The sequence below is a fragment of the Euphorbia lathyris genome, chromosome 5, assembly GCF_963576675.1.
Source record: "Euphorbia lathyris chromosome 5, ddEupLath1.1, whole genome shotgun sequence".
Lineage (NCBI taxonomy): Eukaryota > Viridiplantae > Streptophyta > Magnoliopsida > Malpighiales > Euphorbiaceae > Euphorbia > Euphorbia lathyris.
In genome coordinates, this window is record NC_088914.1 from 75951942 (window position 1) to 75968843 (window position 16902).

At 33.8% G+C, this 16902-nt stretch overlaps 1 long non-coding RNA gene across 2 annotated transcripts; it reads left to right on the top strand.

Annotated features, from left to right (window-relative positions):
- The first annotated feature begins 541 nt into the window (after positions 1-541).
- On the top strand, positions 542-3004 carry LOC136231102 (uncharacterized). 2 transcript variants are annotated; one of them, XR_010689675.1, is made up of 4 exons: positions 542-794; positions 1107-1322; positions 2001-2144; positions 2516-3004. It is a non-coding gene; the product is annotated as an uncharacterized lncRNA (long non-coding RNA). The 2 variants fall into 2 exon arrangements; XR_010689676.1 differs by lacking the exon at positions 2001-2144 and having other exon boundaries at positions 544-794.
- Positions 3005-16902: the final 13898 nt, after the last annotated feature.

Genomic DNA, 16902 nt, shown 5'->3' on the forward strand with positions numbered 1-16902 from the left:
TAAATTCTAAGCATACTCGATTTGGATTAGCTTCATTGGTATAGTAACAATCTGTCTATTTAATGATAGCGGCTCTGGGTTCGTGTTTTGTCCGGGGGTGCCGACCTAGTTGGGATGTCTGGCTTCACACTTCTCAGATGCCAGATTTATTCAAAAAAAAAATTCTAAACATACGTCTTCATCTATTCGAGATGTAATTTTTTTGCTTCTACCTTTCAACCTATTATAAGAGTTCGTATTTCATGCTTGAGTGATTGAATGGATGAGGATCCAGAGTTAGTATTATTGTTTTTATATTTAGTTGTTATAAAATACTCGATTTGGAGAGTTTGTGAGATACTTGCAAAGTTAAAGGAGCTAATCTACTTTTATGGACAAGTTACACTACAAGAAAAGTGGGCTTTACCGGCCCTTTCATAGCAGCTGCAAGATAAACCGCCTAAATGGGCTTCACTGAAATTTATCCATGTAGTGTAAAAGGGCGGATCCATAAATCGTCACTAGAGAAAAGCCCATTAATTTGTTTTATCTGCCATCTGGATCCCATTAAAACCGCTTACGAAAAACAGAGCTTCCTCCTTCTCTTTCTTCCCTATGATCCTCTTTCCTCCGTCTGGTTCATCGACCATTCTTTCTCTCTAGAAATTTGGATGAGTTTGCTAATTGAGATTTGTTTATACAGAAAACGATTTTTATGTTTTTTCTACTTTTCTAATCCCTTGTGATAACAAATGCAAGAGAGAATCGCAGGCGAAATGCTCCTTCTCGGTCACGGCTGAGGACTACTCGCCTTTGTAAGTTCTAGCTTCTCTTGGATCCATCTAGGTGGTTTAGTTCGTTGTGTTTGACTCTCTTCTTTGTGTCAATGGAGGAATCCAGATCGATTGCTGGATTTTGTTTGGTTTCAGTTTTTTTTATTCTCCTTGATTTTTGTATTTTTATGCTTTGATTTCTTATAACCAATTTTTAATTTATTCTTTTGTGCTGAACTGCTTCTGGAATGACCAGATTTCTGTTTTCAGTGGTTTACACGGATAGTTTTCATTTCTAAGTTCTGATCAACCAACCGAGTTCTTAATTCTGAGTTCTTAATTCTTTTGGATTAGGTATGGCCACTGGTTAGGCGATTCAATCAGCCACAGAGATACAAACCATTCATGAGTAGGTGCATCATGAATGGAGAGCTTGGGATTGGAAGTGTTAGGGAAGTGAATGTCAAATCTGGACTCCCTGCTACCACTAGTATAGAGAGGCTCGAACTCCTCAACGATGAAGAGCACATTCTGGGAGTCAAGTTTGTAGGCGGTGATCACAGGCTAAAGGTATATATTCTATGTGCTTCTTTATTTGTAATGAATAGTTGCAATTACTTTTTTTGAGATTCTCTTTTGTTTTCCAAATAAAATTTTCTCGTAATTTTCTTCCTAAAGAGGCATTGCCATATAGTTTGCTGGTTACACAGATTTGGAATGGACTTGTAGATCACCATTGATATAGTAGTAATTAGGATTGGTTGCTTTGAGATTAGATCACCATTGGTATTTTATGCTGGTAATCCTGAAATGGTTGATGGTTTGAAGTCATGTTTAGTTGCTACATTTCAAGTGCTTTTAAGGGGTTTCTGTCAAGGACTTTGGACAAAGTGTTTGTAAAATTAGGAAACACTAATAAACAGAGAAAGTGAGATATTGAATTGTTTAAATATGTGTTGTTCTTAGTTGTGAAGGATAACATACTGCCACTTGAAATTTTGTAAGTTCTAGCTTGTAGCTTTTGGAGTTTTTTTTTCTTTTTTGTTCATTTAAACTATAAAACCTTGCTGTAAGACATTTTATGATGATGTTAAAACATATTCTTGTTACATCAAAGGTGAGTTTAAAGTTCCTTCTCATTTGTTTTGTGTTTTGCACTTTCCTTGAATTTGTTTGTGTTTCTTTGTTATGAACTGTTGTAATTTTAGATACTCCAAGATTGAAGTTTTTGATATGGATTTACAACAGGATGAGTTATGGATTTCAAGTCAAAACTATGCACTTCAGGCATGAGAATGTTAGCGATTAACGTATCTGTATTTGTGATGACTATTGAGGGTATCATATTGGCACTTGATGTGATGAGATGTCAACAACTTGAAGAAAGAGATGGTAATTTAGACCAATTTAACTATCATCTCATATTAAATCTTTTGCTAGTGATCCATTATAATACCACTCCACATATATTTTCCATGTAGTTCATTTGTTTTAGACAATCTTCTGTATCATTGAAACCTGTATATTAGGCTACCAAAAAGGTCTATGCTTTGTGCTTCCTTGACATGTTTTAGTAATTTATAGATTTCAGGAATTGCACCTCCAACCAAGACTCCTCAATCATGTGTACAATGGTAGTGGTTCATGAGGCATATGATTGGACAGTTGTAATTGCAAAACTTTATTTGCAAATCAAGGACCTGATATTCTATTTGTATTTTCAACCCTCATCTCTAGTTAATTCTAGTGCTTCTTGTTTGTAGGTGTTGGGCATCCAGCAGGAGCATGACACAAAGGAAATGAGTGTCAAAGGCCGATGGAAGCGGAATTTGGAGAGAATAAAGACATAGTGGATTGGGTTGGTAGCAACTTGAAGTGTAAAGAGAGTATTTAGTATAATGGATTCAAGAATCGCAAAAGTTTTCAAGGAAGATGTAGTCAAGGTATTGAGAATTGCAATAATGTGTACTGCCAGATTTCCATATTTCCATCACAAAGACCAACAATGAGAAGTGTAGTCCAAATGCTAGAAGATGAAAAGCCATGTAAATTGATGAGCATTGTGATTTGCAAGGATGGGGCAGTCAATAAGAAAGAGATGCTCAATCCTTCCTAGCTGCTGCTGCTCAAATGTAAAATATAGAGCCAAGATAGCTTGTAACATATTAGGCAACTATGTAATTTTTATGTCTTAATCTGCTACCGTGTAATACTGAGAGATAGAGCTTGAACTTGACCTTGACCTTGACCTCTCTCTCTCTCTGTTTTTTTTTTGTTAGTTCTGTGGAGGCGGATGTACTCAAAATGTAATAAAACTGTTGTACTAAATCCATATGATGCTTTTTTTTAACGAGTTCTTTATTTAAAATTAATTCATAATTATTATTAGGTACCAATTGGAATATAAAACCTGTATAAAAAAAATATCACAAGTAGGGGCGGTTAAAACCGCCCCTAGAATAAAAAATAGATATTTTAAAAGAAGGTGTAGGGGCGGTTTAAACCGTCCCTATAAAGTCCGTCGGTAAAAAAAAATCTATCCCGACGGAGACTATTTTCATCGGTAATCTGTAGCTCCGCATCCCTTTGGAGACGGATTTGGGGCGGTTGACAAAACCGCCCCTAGAGCTTGTAGGGGCGGTTTTAACCGCCCCTACACATGAAAAAAACTGCCTCTATAGGTAGTTTTTGTTGTAGTGTTATTAGGGAACTGATGATACAAAATAAGCAAGTTTAGGGAGCTCGTGAGACATTTGCAAAGTTCATGAAGCCAATCAACTATTTTGGACAAGTCACGGAGCTGGTGATGTATTCGTCCTTCAAAACTCTCCTAATCACATTAGGTTAACTTAATTAAATAGGAAATATAATTACTAGGGAAAAGTTCGAAAAAAATGCTCGTGGTTTGCCCAATTTGCAAACAGAGGCATGTGGTTTAAAAGTTCACAAATAAAGGTCTATGGTATGTTTTATTTACAAAACAAAGTATATATTACAATTACACATTTAAGTTCTAATTACAAACAAAAACATTTTTATCTTAATAAAAATTATACTTACATATCAACAAAACATAATCTCCGAAAAAAACAATTTTCTAAATCGAAACAATAAATAGTATATATGATGGAATTTTACGTTTTTTACTAATCTGGCAGTTTATAAATTAAATTGATATTTAAGTTCATTTTACACAGTTGTAATTTGATTTTGGGATCTGTATTTTGTTAATATATAAATGTAATTGAAAAAATATTAAAAAATGCTTTTATTATCACCAATTACTTAAAAGTTTAATTTTAAATACCTTGTTTTGTAAAAAAAAAAAACATACCACATACCTCTATTTGCAAATAAGGTAAGCCACAAGCATTTTTTTTTCGTACTTTGCCCTAATTACTATTTATTCTTAATTCTATTATATATATATATATGTATATTTAAAATTCTAATCACATTAGAATCTATATTTCCTTTTAGGATTATAATTAATTTAATTTATTTATAATTATACTATAAATCAATCAAATAATTTATCCTAATTCTCCTCCCCCTCTAATTACAAAATAAGCATTATAAGTACATAAGAAAAATAAGATTACAAAATATCGTAATTTCATACATTAGAATCAAATTAATTAATCAGACCTCTTACTGGTCCCCAAAAATATTAAAAGAATGGTCCCAAAGCCTTGAGAATGTGGTGTGTCTTAAGTGTTATCGGTTTATGATTCATGTTTGTGGCTGGAAGTGGATAAACCTTATCAACAAGAGATGTACGTTAAACCCATGTTGTCTCAAGAGTCTATTTCAATTACCGTGCAAATCTTTCCTCATTGGCTGAAAGTGATATACCTTATCCTGACTATTTGAAATTTATTTTCTAAACCATGTCAAATAAAGAAGAATAAGAAACCAGGTATTCACTCCTCAAGGAATCCACAAAATCAAAATCCCAAATGGTAGGTTTCTAATTTGCAGAGCATCTTAGGATATTTTGAGTAGAAATATTTGGACTAAAGTGAGTGTGTTGGTTTATAATTTGCTGGGATATGATTAAGGGTTGCCAATTAATTAGAATTGAACTGAGTCTAATAAGAAATATAACTAAACTGAAATCTATCAGTCAGTTCAGTTACTAACTAATTAATAACCTTAAATTTCATACTAATAAATAAAAAATTGTAATGATAAAACAAGATGAGTAAAACCTTATATAAAATCAGAATACATCCAATATGAAAATCCACAAATGGAAGAAAGCATTTTACAATGGGCAAAATAATCATAAAAGGCAACCTTAAAACAAGAAAGAAATAAACTATGAATGAAATTCTGATATTTTCTAGATATCAATAGCGGCTGAAAGACAATTGGAATCCAAATTGTTTCGTTGAAATCCTTTGAGATAAATGTATATGTATTGATCATATTGAACTCATGTAGGTCTAATAATCTACGGTGAATTAACAATGAATTGTTGAGATAAACTTATCCGGCTCGAAAAGGCATACTTAGAAGACATAATGGTAATTAAGTATATTGACAATAAATATAATAGATACGTAAGTAAAATAATATTTAAATATAAATTAATTACACAAATGCATATAAAAAATAGTTTAGTTTTATATAAAGAGTTTGGTTTTATAGAAATGTCTTGCATATTGCTTTGCATCTATAGAAATTTCTGTCAGAGATTAATATAAGATATATGATTGGACATTGACTATAATCCTGAGCTTTTAGTTTAGTTGGTTTCATGACAATTCCAACAATAATAGTGAAACTCAAACCCGGATGAAGGTGCCATCAAAATTGTTATTTTTACTTTTAGATAAAATTTTATGTTACTTAATAAGCTTTATAAATACTTGAAAAAAATAAGATTACAAAATGTCGTAATTTCATACTAATATATTCTATGTAAGAAAAGGAAATCTTGGTTCCGAAAAGAGTTCCTATAGAAAGAGAAAGTGGCTTATTTTTTACCACGAAACAAAAGATGGATATACATAATTCATGAATCATGCTTGTTTTAATTATAAACATAAACAGTGATCTTAAGGCTATGATTTTTTTTATCGTTTGGTTTATTAAACCATTGATTTTTTATTTGTATACCTAATTTACTTACTAAATTAGTTAGTTGTAAGCATCTAATTAAAAATGTGTTATTCATCTCAGGTGCGATTGAAATTATATTTTGTATACTTTAAAATAAGAAAAGGAAATCTGAAAGATGGAACAAAAACAGGGACCTAGTAGTAATAAGTTGGATAAAACCAAACCTTAAACATTTTTTATTATAGAAAAGGAAATCTTTTCGGGCAAAAGCAACATTGAGGAAATCTTTCTCTAGCGGGTCTCAATCCGCCGGTAATCCGTCGGAAATTTCAATTTCCGACGGACCACTGCACATCATCAGCGGATATTTCCGTATGTGATCGGTGATTTTCTTGTAGTGAGGAGACTCCAACTATTGGTATTTGACTATTTTCCTCAATTCAGAACGTTTTCAGATTTATCTACTCTTCAATACTCACTGCTACAAGATTTTGACACTGGTCATTTATAGATTTTTGTTTCTTCTTATTTAAGTTATATTCTTGAACAAGATTTGTAAATTAGAAAAAGATGTGATATAAATGTCAATTTTTTATTACACATTAGAAATATATGTTTTAGTTATTTTCTCAATTATGAATGAACTCTCTTCAATCCAAAATTAGCAACGGAATAATTGCTCGTAAAATACGTCAATTCTGTCGCTAATGGAAGGATTGGAACTATATCCTAAGCAAGGTTAGCGACCGCATTTTCCTCGTTTGCGACTGAATATTTATTCTGTAACTTAGCGACTAAGCTTTACGACTCTGCGATGTTAGTCCGAAAGTTTGCGACTAAATCACATAAATCGTCAGTAACTCATTACTGACAAGGTAGTTACAGACCAAAAAGATTCTGTCGTTAACTCATGAAACAAAGTGAAACGATATATGAATGACACGATGAAGAAGGAAGAGGCTTCCTTCCTCAAAAATATAAATATGGTAGAATTTATTTTAGAAAAAGAAGAAATTAGTATATTGGGGTTACTTACACCAATGATCCTTATCGTGAATTCAATACTAATACCATAAAACATAATTTATTTACATCAAACTCATTCAATTTTCAATTTTGCATTTAATTTGTTATGTATTATGCAATTCTGGCAATAACAATAATCTTGAAAAATGGATAGCAGGAGAAAGCAAAGTTGGATGATTTCGATATTAAAAAATTAGGTTTTGCAGAATTAATTAATGTTATATTCCTGATTCTTCGAAGTAGACATAATGGTAATTAATCTAGTATATTGACAATAAATATAATAGATTTATAAGTAAAATAATATAAATTTAGATTCACTATATAAATGCATATAAAAAATACTTTAGTTTTATGTAAAGATTTTGGCTCGGTTAGTAATACCGAAAGGTCTTACATATTACTTTGTATCTATAGAAATTCTAACAACAATGGCCCTGATGAACATGGTTGTTCCCGATTTTTTAGAGCTGTGGATGAGATGATAAACGTTGCCCCTTCATATATATATATTCTTTTTTTTTCATGTTGGACACTAGATGAATTTTGTTATTATTATAAGGGATAAGGTACAAATTTACTCATATGATTATTAGGAGAGAGCAATTAGCATCCACACACAAATAATGCTTATCAGTTGGTATAGTTTCAAGCTTAATTGACGAAAATGGGGTTTTTCTATGTGTAATTTCATGTTATATCCTCGCTCCAACCTCCATAATTTTGGTCACTCAATATGGTTTGAAATTACACATTTTATGTTAATCAGCTAGACTTGAAATTGCACTAACGAGTAAACGTTATGTTTAAAATCGCAATCTTTTCTACATATAAGCTAAATTCACTCTCCCAAAAAAAAACCATAATGTTAAATTTATACCATATGGCTTCAATGATAAATAATTATTATTGGTATTTTTTATATAATTAGACTAAAAACATAAAAACATTTATAAATATATACCATCAAAAATAAAAAAATAAAAATACAATCAAAGTTTTTAATGTTTTTATATTACAAAATCCGTCAATTGGTTTTTAACACTATCAATGCAGACAAAACAAGAAAAGATTACAAAATAAGAAAAATAAGATTACAAAATATCGTAATCTCATACATTAGCATCAAATTACTAAGACCTCGTACTGGTCCCAAAAAATGGTCCCAATCCTTGAGAATGTGGTGTCTTAAGTGTTAAAATTCCTGTTTGTGGCTGGAAGTGATATACCTTATCACTAAGCACTCACACGGTTTACTCGTTGAGATAGGTATGTATATGCAATATTTGATTGGATATTATCACTAACACACATCGCAATTTCATATTTCCTGTGATTTTCTTAATTCAATTTTTACCACAAGTTAGAGATTTTTTAATCAATCTTTTTTTAATTATAAAATTAAATTTATTTATTTATTAAAACACTAAATTCTTCGATTTCTACAACATCAACATTACCAAGATCCTAGCTAAAAAGGAATAGATTGAACTAGACAAAACACGATCATTGGTCTCCGGTTCCTCAATCTCATGCACATTTTTATATTGGTACATGCATTGTGCAATCCAAACTAGGTCTATTGCTGCAGCAATAAACGCTTTGAAAAGTAATGGAGAGTCCTCATGCCCTTGGTTGTTCATATTCTTCCATGTTTCTCTAATTAAAGATGGAATATCTTGGCGTGCTTCTTCTACTGAAGCTCCACTTTCATTTATGTAGCTTTGTATGTTGAGATAATAAACTTATGATTAATAGTCTTTAATTCGGTTCAGTGTATTGTCCAAGAGTCATTTTTGTATCTGTATCTGTATTTATAGAGAGTTAATGTTGTTTACCAAGAGTCATTTCTGTAATCTATAAATACCTATCAATGCAAGTAGTAAGGCAAGAGAATTTTCTTCCATCAATTATACTCTTCCTCTGTTACCTGTCCAGATAAAAATTCTCCTGAAAATTGAGAATCATGATGAAAAGAGAAATCATGATTGATTCATGGGAGACCAAATTGCAGATTTGGAAAGCTATGTGTTATAGCATTAATCACATCAAAGAACAAGTGGATTCTTTGACTTTTGAGGAGATCAGAAGGTTGCTGGAAAATATTTGGGATTGGAGAAATATGCTTTGGATGAACAGAAGAAATTTGTCATGCAATGTCTGGTGGAATCCTTAAAAAATGATGATGATGAGAATTCTGAGGATTTAGGAGAAATTAAGATACAAGCCCATGTAGATGATGAGGAGAAAATAGAAGATTCTCCTGTGATTGGTCTTTTGCCAGAAACTGATCCAGTCAGTAAGAAAAAAGAAGTTCCAAGTAAGAGCAACATTACCAAGGTCATGTTGATGGGATATTCTTATATTAAAGCCAATTGTGAGGAAGTTACAACGAACAGTCTTTGTGAATTTTAGAGGAAGATATTGGACTTGATAAATTTGCACTTGATCCATATAAGAAATATATAGTCATTCTGTTAGATGAGGTATTTCTATGGGCTGATGAGAATTCAGAGTCTTTAGAAAGAGATAGTGAGATGAGGATAACAAAGATGAAGTAAAACCAAAGAAGAACATTAGTGCAAAGCAAATGGTGCAAACTTGTGAAGTATCTAAAAAGAGGAAGAGGTTTGAAAAAGAAATCAAAGTATCAGACAAGATGATGTGATATTGGTTATGAAAAAGAGATAATAACCAAATCAACAAGTTTTCCCGATCTATCTTAAGGAATTAATAGAATCAAATAACAAACATAAATTGGTGATAACAAACCAATCCCAAAGAATTAAAGACAATGAAAGGAGATCTGACCTTACACCTTCGAATAATTAAATTGGAACCTGAGTGTTTGGCGATTCACAAGTACCTTACCAAAATACTTGTTCACGATCAAGATAATATTGCAAGAATGATGACCCGGTCTCTCAAGCTCACAATAAAGAATTCAATCCCGGATTGAAAATAATTCCCAAAGGAAAAAAAGAACTTTTGTTCATAAAAATATTGATTTCTGATTGATGAAAATAATGAAGAATACAAGCCTTTATATAGGCTACAAAATAAACCTAAACCTAAACTAAAAAGAAAGTTGAATCCTAGTGCATCAAGGTAAAAGAAATCCTAATTAGACAAGGAAAAACATTAAATTCGTTTTTGTCCTTTAGAGCCCAATTTCAGCCCATTAATTAACATTATTTGGGCCTTTTAATTAGCTAGAAATAAGCCCAATCAAACCTATAAGGTTATAGCATTAATTTTAATGAGTCCCAATGGGTTTTGCACATGCCAAACACATGCAAGTCCAAAGCTTCTCTTAAAATATGATCAACCTTTTTACATATCACTATTATGGGCTTGGGCTTGGATACAACACAAAAACACACCATCTTTAATGACTTCGCTAGAATTCATTCCTTGTTTAAAGAAGCTCAAGATGAGTCCATTAAACATTTGTTGGTCTTTCTTTGCACGATTCTTCGTCATAGGTCCAATTGACAGCTCCAATGGATCCCTCATGCTTCTACTAGGCTCCTTAACTCCAAGCTCCTTTGTTCCATGCTCTTGTGCTTTTGATATCACATCATTCCCTCTCTCTTGAAAAGGATTTGTCCTCAAATCTTCATCTCCTACATCAAACAAAGATAAATCAGCCACATTAAAAGTTGCATGCACACTATACTCACCTGGCAAGTCGAGCTTGTAGGCATTATCCCCAATTCGTGCGACTACTTGAAATGGACCATCGCCTCTAGGATGTAGCTTTGATTTTCTCTGAGCGGGGAACCTTTCCTTGCGCATATGCAACCACACCCAATCACCGGGTTCAAATAGAACACATTGTCGACCCTTGTTAGCTTGCTTTGCATAATGCTCATTCTTCTTCTCCAGTTGTTGTTTCACTTGTTCATGTAACTTAAGCACCATTTCTGCCTTTTTCTTTCCATCTAAACTTTTCCTTTCATCAACAGGCAAAGGGATCAAGTCTAATGGTGTCAAAGGATTAAAACCATAAACAATTTCAAATGGTGAGAAGTTAGTAGATGAATGTATAGCCCTATTATAAGCGAACTCAATAAATGGTAGGCATTCTTCCCATGACTTAAGATTCTTTTGAATAACTGCCCTAAGAAGTTGTCCTAAAGTTCTATTTACTACTTCGGTTTGACCATCAGTTTGAGGGTGACAAGAAGTAGAAAACAACAGTTTAGTCCCCAATTTATTCCACAAAGTCTTCCAAAAATAGCTTAAAAACTTAGGATCTCTATCACTAACTATACTCTTTGGCATCCCATGCAGACGAACAACCTCTCTAAAGAACAAGTTAGCAATATTAATAGCATCATCAGTTTTATGGCATGGTATGAAATGTGCCATCTTAGAAAAGCGATCTACAACCACAAATATGGAATCATTACCTCTCTTAGACCTAGGTAAAGCCATCACAAAATCCATGGATATAGCAGTCCAAGGTTCATTCGGCACAGGTAATGGAGTGTATAAACCATGAGGCATAACTCTAGACTTAGCTTTCTTACAATTAATACAACTAGCACATATTCTTTCCACATCACGTTTCATATGAGGCCAAAAGAAATGTTCAGAAATCATGTCCAAAGTCTTAGCAACCCCAAAATGCCCCATCAAGCCTCCACCGTGGGCTTCCCTCACAAGAAATTCTCTATGTGAACATTTAGGCATGCATAATCGATTATCTCTAAATAAGTAGCCCTCATGTCTATAAAATTTTCCAAAAGCAGTAAGTTCACAAGCTTTATAAATAGATGCAAAGTCTAGATCATCAACATATAATTCTTTGATATACTCAAATCCTAAACACTTAGCATGCATCACATTCAATAAGCTAACTCTCCTACTTAATGCATCAGCAACTACGTTTTCCTTCCCTTGCTTATACTTAATCACATAAGGAAACGTCTCTATAAATTCCACCCACTTGGCATGTCTTCGGTTCAATTTTTGTTGACCCTTAAGATGTTTCAAGGATTCATGATCGGTGTGGATCACAAACTCTTTAGGCCATAAATAATGTTGCCACATTTGCAAAGCCCTAACTAATGCATAGAGTTCTTTATCATAAGTGGGATAGTTTAAGGTTGCACCACTAAGTTTTTCACTAAAGAAGGCTATAGGTCGACCCTCTTGCATTAAAACAGCACCAATCCCTACTCCCGACGCATCACACTCAATTTCAAACGATTTATCAAAGTTTGGAAGAGCTAAAACGGGGGCAGAAGTTAGTCTTGCCTTAAGCATCTCAAAAGCATCCTCTTGTGCTTTGCCCCACTTAAAGCCAACATTCTTTTTTATTACCTCGGTTAGTGGTGCGGCAATGGTACTGAAGTTCTTCACAAACCTCCTATAGAAACTCGCCAAGCCATGAAAGCTCCTCACCTCGGTAACTGAATTTGGCGTTGGCCACTCTTGAATGGCTTTCACCTTTTCAATATCAACAGAAACTCCTTGTGCTGAAACAATAAAACCCAAAAACACAACTTTCTCCATGCAAAATGAGCACTTAGAAAGGTTAGCGTATAATTTCTGTTCTCTCAAAACATCTAATACAACCTTAACATGTTCTATGTGTTCTGCCTCAGATTTAGAATAGATAAGAATGTCATCAAAATAAACAACAACAAATTTACCTATAAACTCTCTCAAAACATGATTCATTAATCTCATGAAAGTACTAGGTGCATTTGTTAAACCGAAAGGCATAACTAACCACTCATATAAACCATGCTTAGTCTTAAAAGCCGTTTTCCATTCATCTCCTAATGACATGCGAATCTGATGGTACCCACTCTTAAGATCTATTTTAGTGAAAATAACAGCCCCATTTAATTCATCCAACATATCATCTAACCTAGGGATAGGATGACGATACTTTACCGTGATTTTATTGACGGCTCTACAATCGATGCACATCCGCCAAGTTCCATCTTTCTTTGGTACTAGGATGACTGGTACAGCACACAGACTCATAGATTCACGAATCAACCCTTTTGCCATTAGTTCCTCGACTTGCCTTTGTAGTTCTTTTGTCTCCTCAGGGTTACTTCTATAGGCTGGTCGATTTGGAATTTGTGCTCCGGGAACAAAGTCAATTTGATGCTCAATTCCTCGAATCGGGGGTAACTTATTAGGCATCTCTTCGGGGAATAAATCCTTGAATTCCTGCAAAAGAGGGGAAATACTAGAAGGAAGGTTAGACTGACTTACAGAAGATAAACAAAAACTCTTACAATAAAATAATAATAAATTTTTGTTTTCAAAATCAGCTTGCTTTACATCCCTCAATTTAGCATATAAAGATAGATTTTGGCTTTTGTTAATGCTCCTCTCTTTTTCTCTCCTCTCACCCTCATTTCTCGACCTCACTAATGCCTTTTCACTCACCTCTTCTCTCTTCACACCCTCACTGATTTTATCACTCTTATTTTCTCTCGCCTTAACCTTTTCCCTTCTCACAGATTGTTCTTGTAACATTCTTTGCATGTAGAGCTGATCTTCAAACACTTCAGCAGGTGATAAAGGTGGCAAAATATACTTCTTCCCATCCTTAGCAATAGTAAATTTATTTGTTCGACCATGATGTAGTGCTGATCGATCGAATTGCCAAGGCCTCCCCAATAACACATGACATGCTTGCATAGGTACTACATCACATAATACCTCATCAGAAAAAGAACCAATAGAAAAGTTCAGAAGCACCTGTTTAGTAACTTTGAGTTCGTTACTATCATTCAACCATTGTAACCGATAAGGATTGGGATGTGGAATTGTTGATATCCCTAATCGGCTTGCTAACACATTGCTTACCACGTTGCAACAACTTCCTCCATCAATAATTAGTAAGCATGTTTTTCCAAGTATGTTGCAATGAGCATGAAAGATGTGCTCTCGTTGCTCAATGTCACCACTCACTCCCATCTTCAATGTTCTACGAGTGACTAAGTTAACTCCATGTCCTCCTTTACTATCCACCTCTTCTATATCACTACAATCTTCTAAGGTGGGCATATCATCTGATTCATGTTCGGACTCACTTTCGGATATTAACTCACCATGCTTCATAACCATCGCCTTTTGATTCGAACACTCTCTTGCATAGTGCCCTCTCCCTTGGCACTTAAAACACACAATTTCACGAGTTCTTGTGGGTTTTTCAGTAGTTTTGTATTTTGGAGTAGTTCCACCAATTTGCAACTTCCCAAATGCTTTTGAATCAACCTGAGGCGTTTGGTCACTTTTAGAGCTAAATTCAGATTTAGTTTTGAAATTACCTCTTGGATCTGACTTCCATGGAGTGGAAGTAGTGCCTTTGAACTTTGATCTCCCTTTCTCAACCTCTTGAAGTTGTCTCTCAATTTTTATCGCTTTATGGAGCATCTCGTCCATGTGGAAATAAGTTTGTAGCTCAAGAGGGTTGCGAATCTCCCTCTTCATTCCCATGAGAAATCTAACCATGGTAGCTTCCTCATCTTCTTGTATATCAGCTCGGATTAGTGCCATCTCCAATTGTTTGTGATAATCTTCAACAGATTGGTTACCTTGAGACATGGATTGGAGTTCTTTCAACAACTCCTTATAATAGTGAGCCGGCACAAATCTCTTTTTCATGACCTTCTTCAATTCACCCCATGTTCTTATGGGTTCATCACCATCTCTTTTTCTTGTGCGCTTTAATTGGTCCCACCAAACAGCCGCATATTCAGTTAGTTCGGATACTACAAGTTTCACCTTCTTCTCCTCGGAATACTCATGTATGTCAAAGATTGTTTCAACCTTTCGTACCCAATCAAGATACGCCTCTGGGTCACTAGCTCCTCGAAAAGTAGGCATTTTAAGTTTGATAGCATTAAGATTACTATCTTTTCGATCGTTACCCCTTTTTCGGTATCCAAACTGCTCCTCCTCTTCAGACTCGGATAGTTCATCATCAAAATTCAATCTCCCGCGTCCTCCTTTCTTTTGGCTTGATTTCTTTTGGTTTGAAACCAAATCAGCCACAATAGCCCCTAACCTCTTCATCTCACCTACAATAGCTTGTTGCCATTCTTTAGAATCAACATCGTTAACGTTGTCCTTTTTAGGTTCGTTAGACATGACAAAATATATAAAGAATGAAAGAAAAGTGAAATCTAGTCTAAAGCAAGAAAAGAAGAAAAAGAAAGTAAAAGAAGTACCTCACAACCGGTTCAATCACTCTTTTATATTATCTTGATAGATCACAAGGATTATCTCGGGTAATATAAATGCCAATGAAGCAAAAGAATGACAAAATAAAGTAGAGCAGAAACTAGAAGCAAAGAAGACTAATATTGTAACGATAACCAAAGTTTAGCACACTAAGAATAGAATAAAAGACGATTTTCGAAGAAGAGACAAATGTTTGAAAGAAATTTTAAGAATGTGTGTTTAGCATGCAAATTCTAGAAAACTTGTAACTTTAGTACAAACAATGAGCCGATTTTTTTTTTTTTTTTTCCTTTTTTTTTCCTTTTTTTTTCTTTTTTTTCCCTTTTTTTTTAAAACTAGATTGGAATTGATTAACAAATTAAACTTGCACTAATGATTTAGCATGCAAAAAAAAAATTGATGAAATTCACACACATAAATGGGTTTGGCTAGTAAGAATAGAATCCAAAAATAATCAGTTCGCTACAACTAAGAACCTAAATAACTAGATGCAAAGATATGAGGAACTCGATCAATAATTAAAGACTCTAGATTGGGGTAATTTTTTTTTTTTTTTTTTTAATTTCGACAAACAAAACAAAAACAACAAATTCCTTAAGAGCCAAAGCTCTGATACCAATTGATGTGATATTGGTTATGAAAAAGAGATAATAACCAAATCAACAAGTTTTCCCGATCTATCTTAAGGAATTAATAGAATCAAATAACAAACATAAATTGGTGATAACAAACCAATCCCAAAGAATTAAAGACAATGAAAGGAGATCTGACCTTACACCTTCGAATAATTAAATTGGAACCTGAGTGTTTGGCGATTCACAAGTACCTTACCAAAATACTTGTTCACGATCAAGATAATATTGCAAGAATGATGACCCGGTCTCTCAAGCTCACAATAAAGAATTCAATCCCGGATTGAAAATAATTCCCAAAGGAAAAAAAGAACTTTTGTTCATAAAAATATTGATTTCTGATTGATGAAAATAATGAAGAATACAAGCCTTTATATAGGCTACAAAATAAACCTAAACCTAAACTAAAAAGAAAGTTGAATCCTAGTGCATCAAGGTAAAAGAAATCCTAATTAGACAAGGAAAAACATTAAATTCGTTTTTGTCCTTTAGAGCCCAATTTCAGCCCATTAATTAACATTATTTGGGCCTTTTAATTAGCTAGAAATAAGCCCAATCAAACCTATAAGGTTATAGCATTAATTTTAATGAGTCCCAATGGGTTTTGCACATGCCAAACACATGCAAGTCCAAAGCTTCTCTTAAAATATGATCAACCTTTTTACATATCACTATTATGGGCTTGGGCTTGGATACAACACAAAAACACACCATCTTTAATGACTTCGCTAGAATTCATTCCTTGTTTAAAGAAGCTCAAGATGAGTCCATTAAACATTTGTTGGTCTTTCTTTGCACGATTCTTCGTCATAGGTCCAATTGACAGCTCCAATGGATCCCTCATGCTTCTACTAGGCTCCTTAACTCCAAGCTCCTTTGTTCCATGCTCTTGTGCTTTTGATATCACATCACAAGAAGTAAAGCAAGCATGTGGAAGAAGGAGGAAAGCACAACAAAAGTGCAGAAGGTATTGAGAAAGCCTCTGATAAAATCAAGCAAGTGCCTGAGAACAAATGTGAGGTCAAGCTAATGAAGGAATTAAAGAAGACGTTTTCCAATGAAGGATTGTCATCAAAAGCGTCTGAAAAAGAAGTCAAGGAAGTTGAAAAGAGAAAGGAAAGAGTGAAAGAACTCGGAGTCATTGACATGAGTAATATTGTGTCAACTTCACGTTGAAGGTGCACTACGATAAAACCAAAAACACC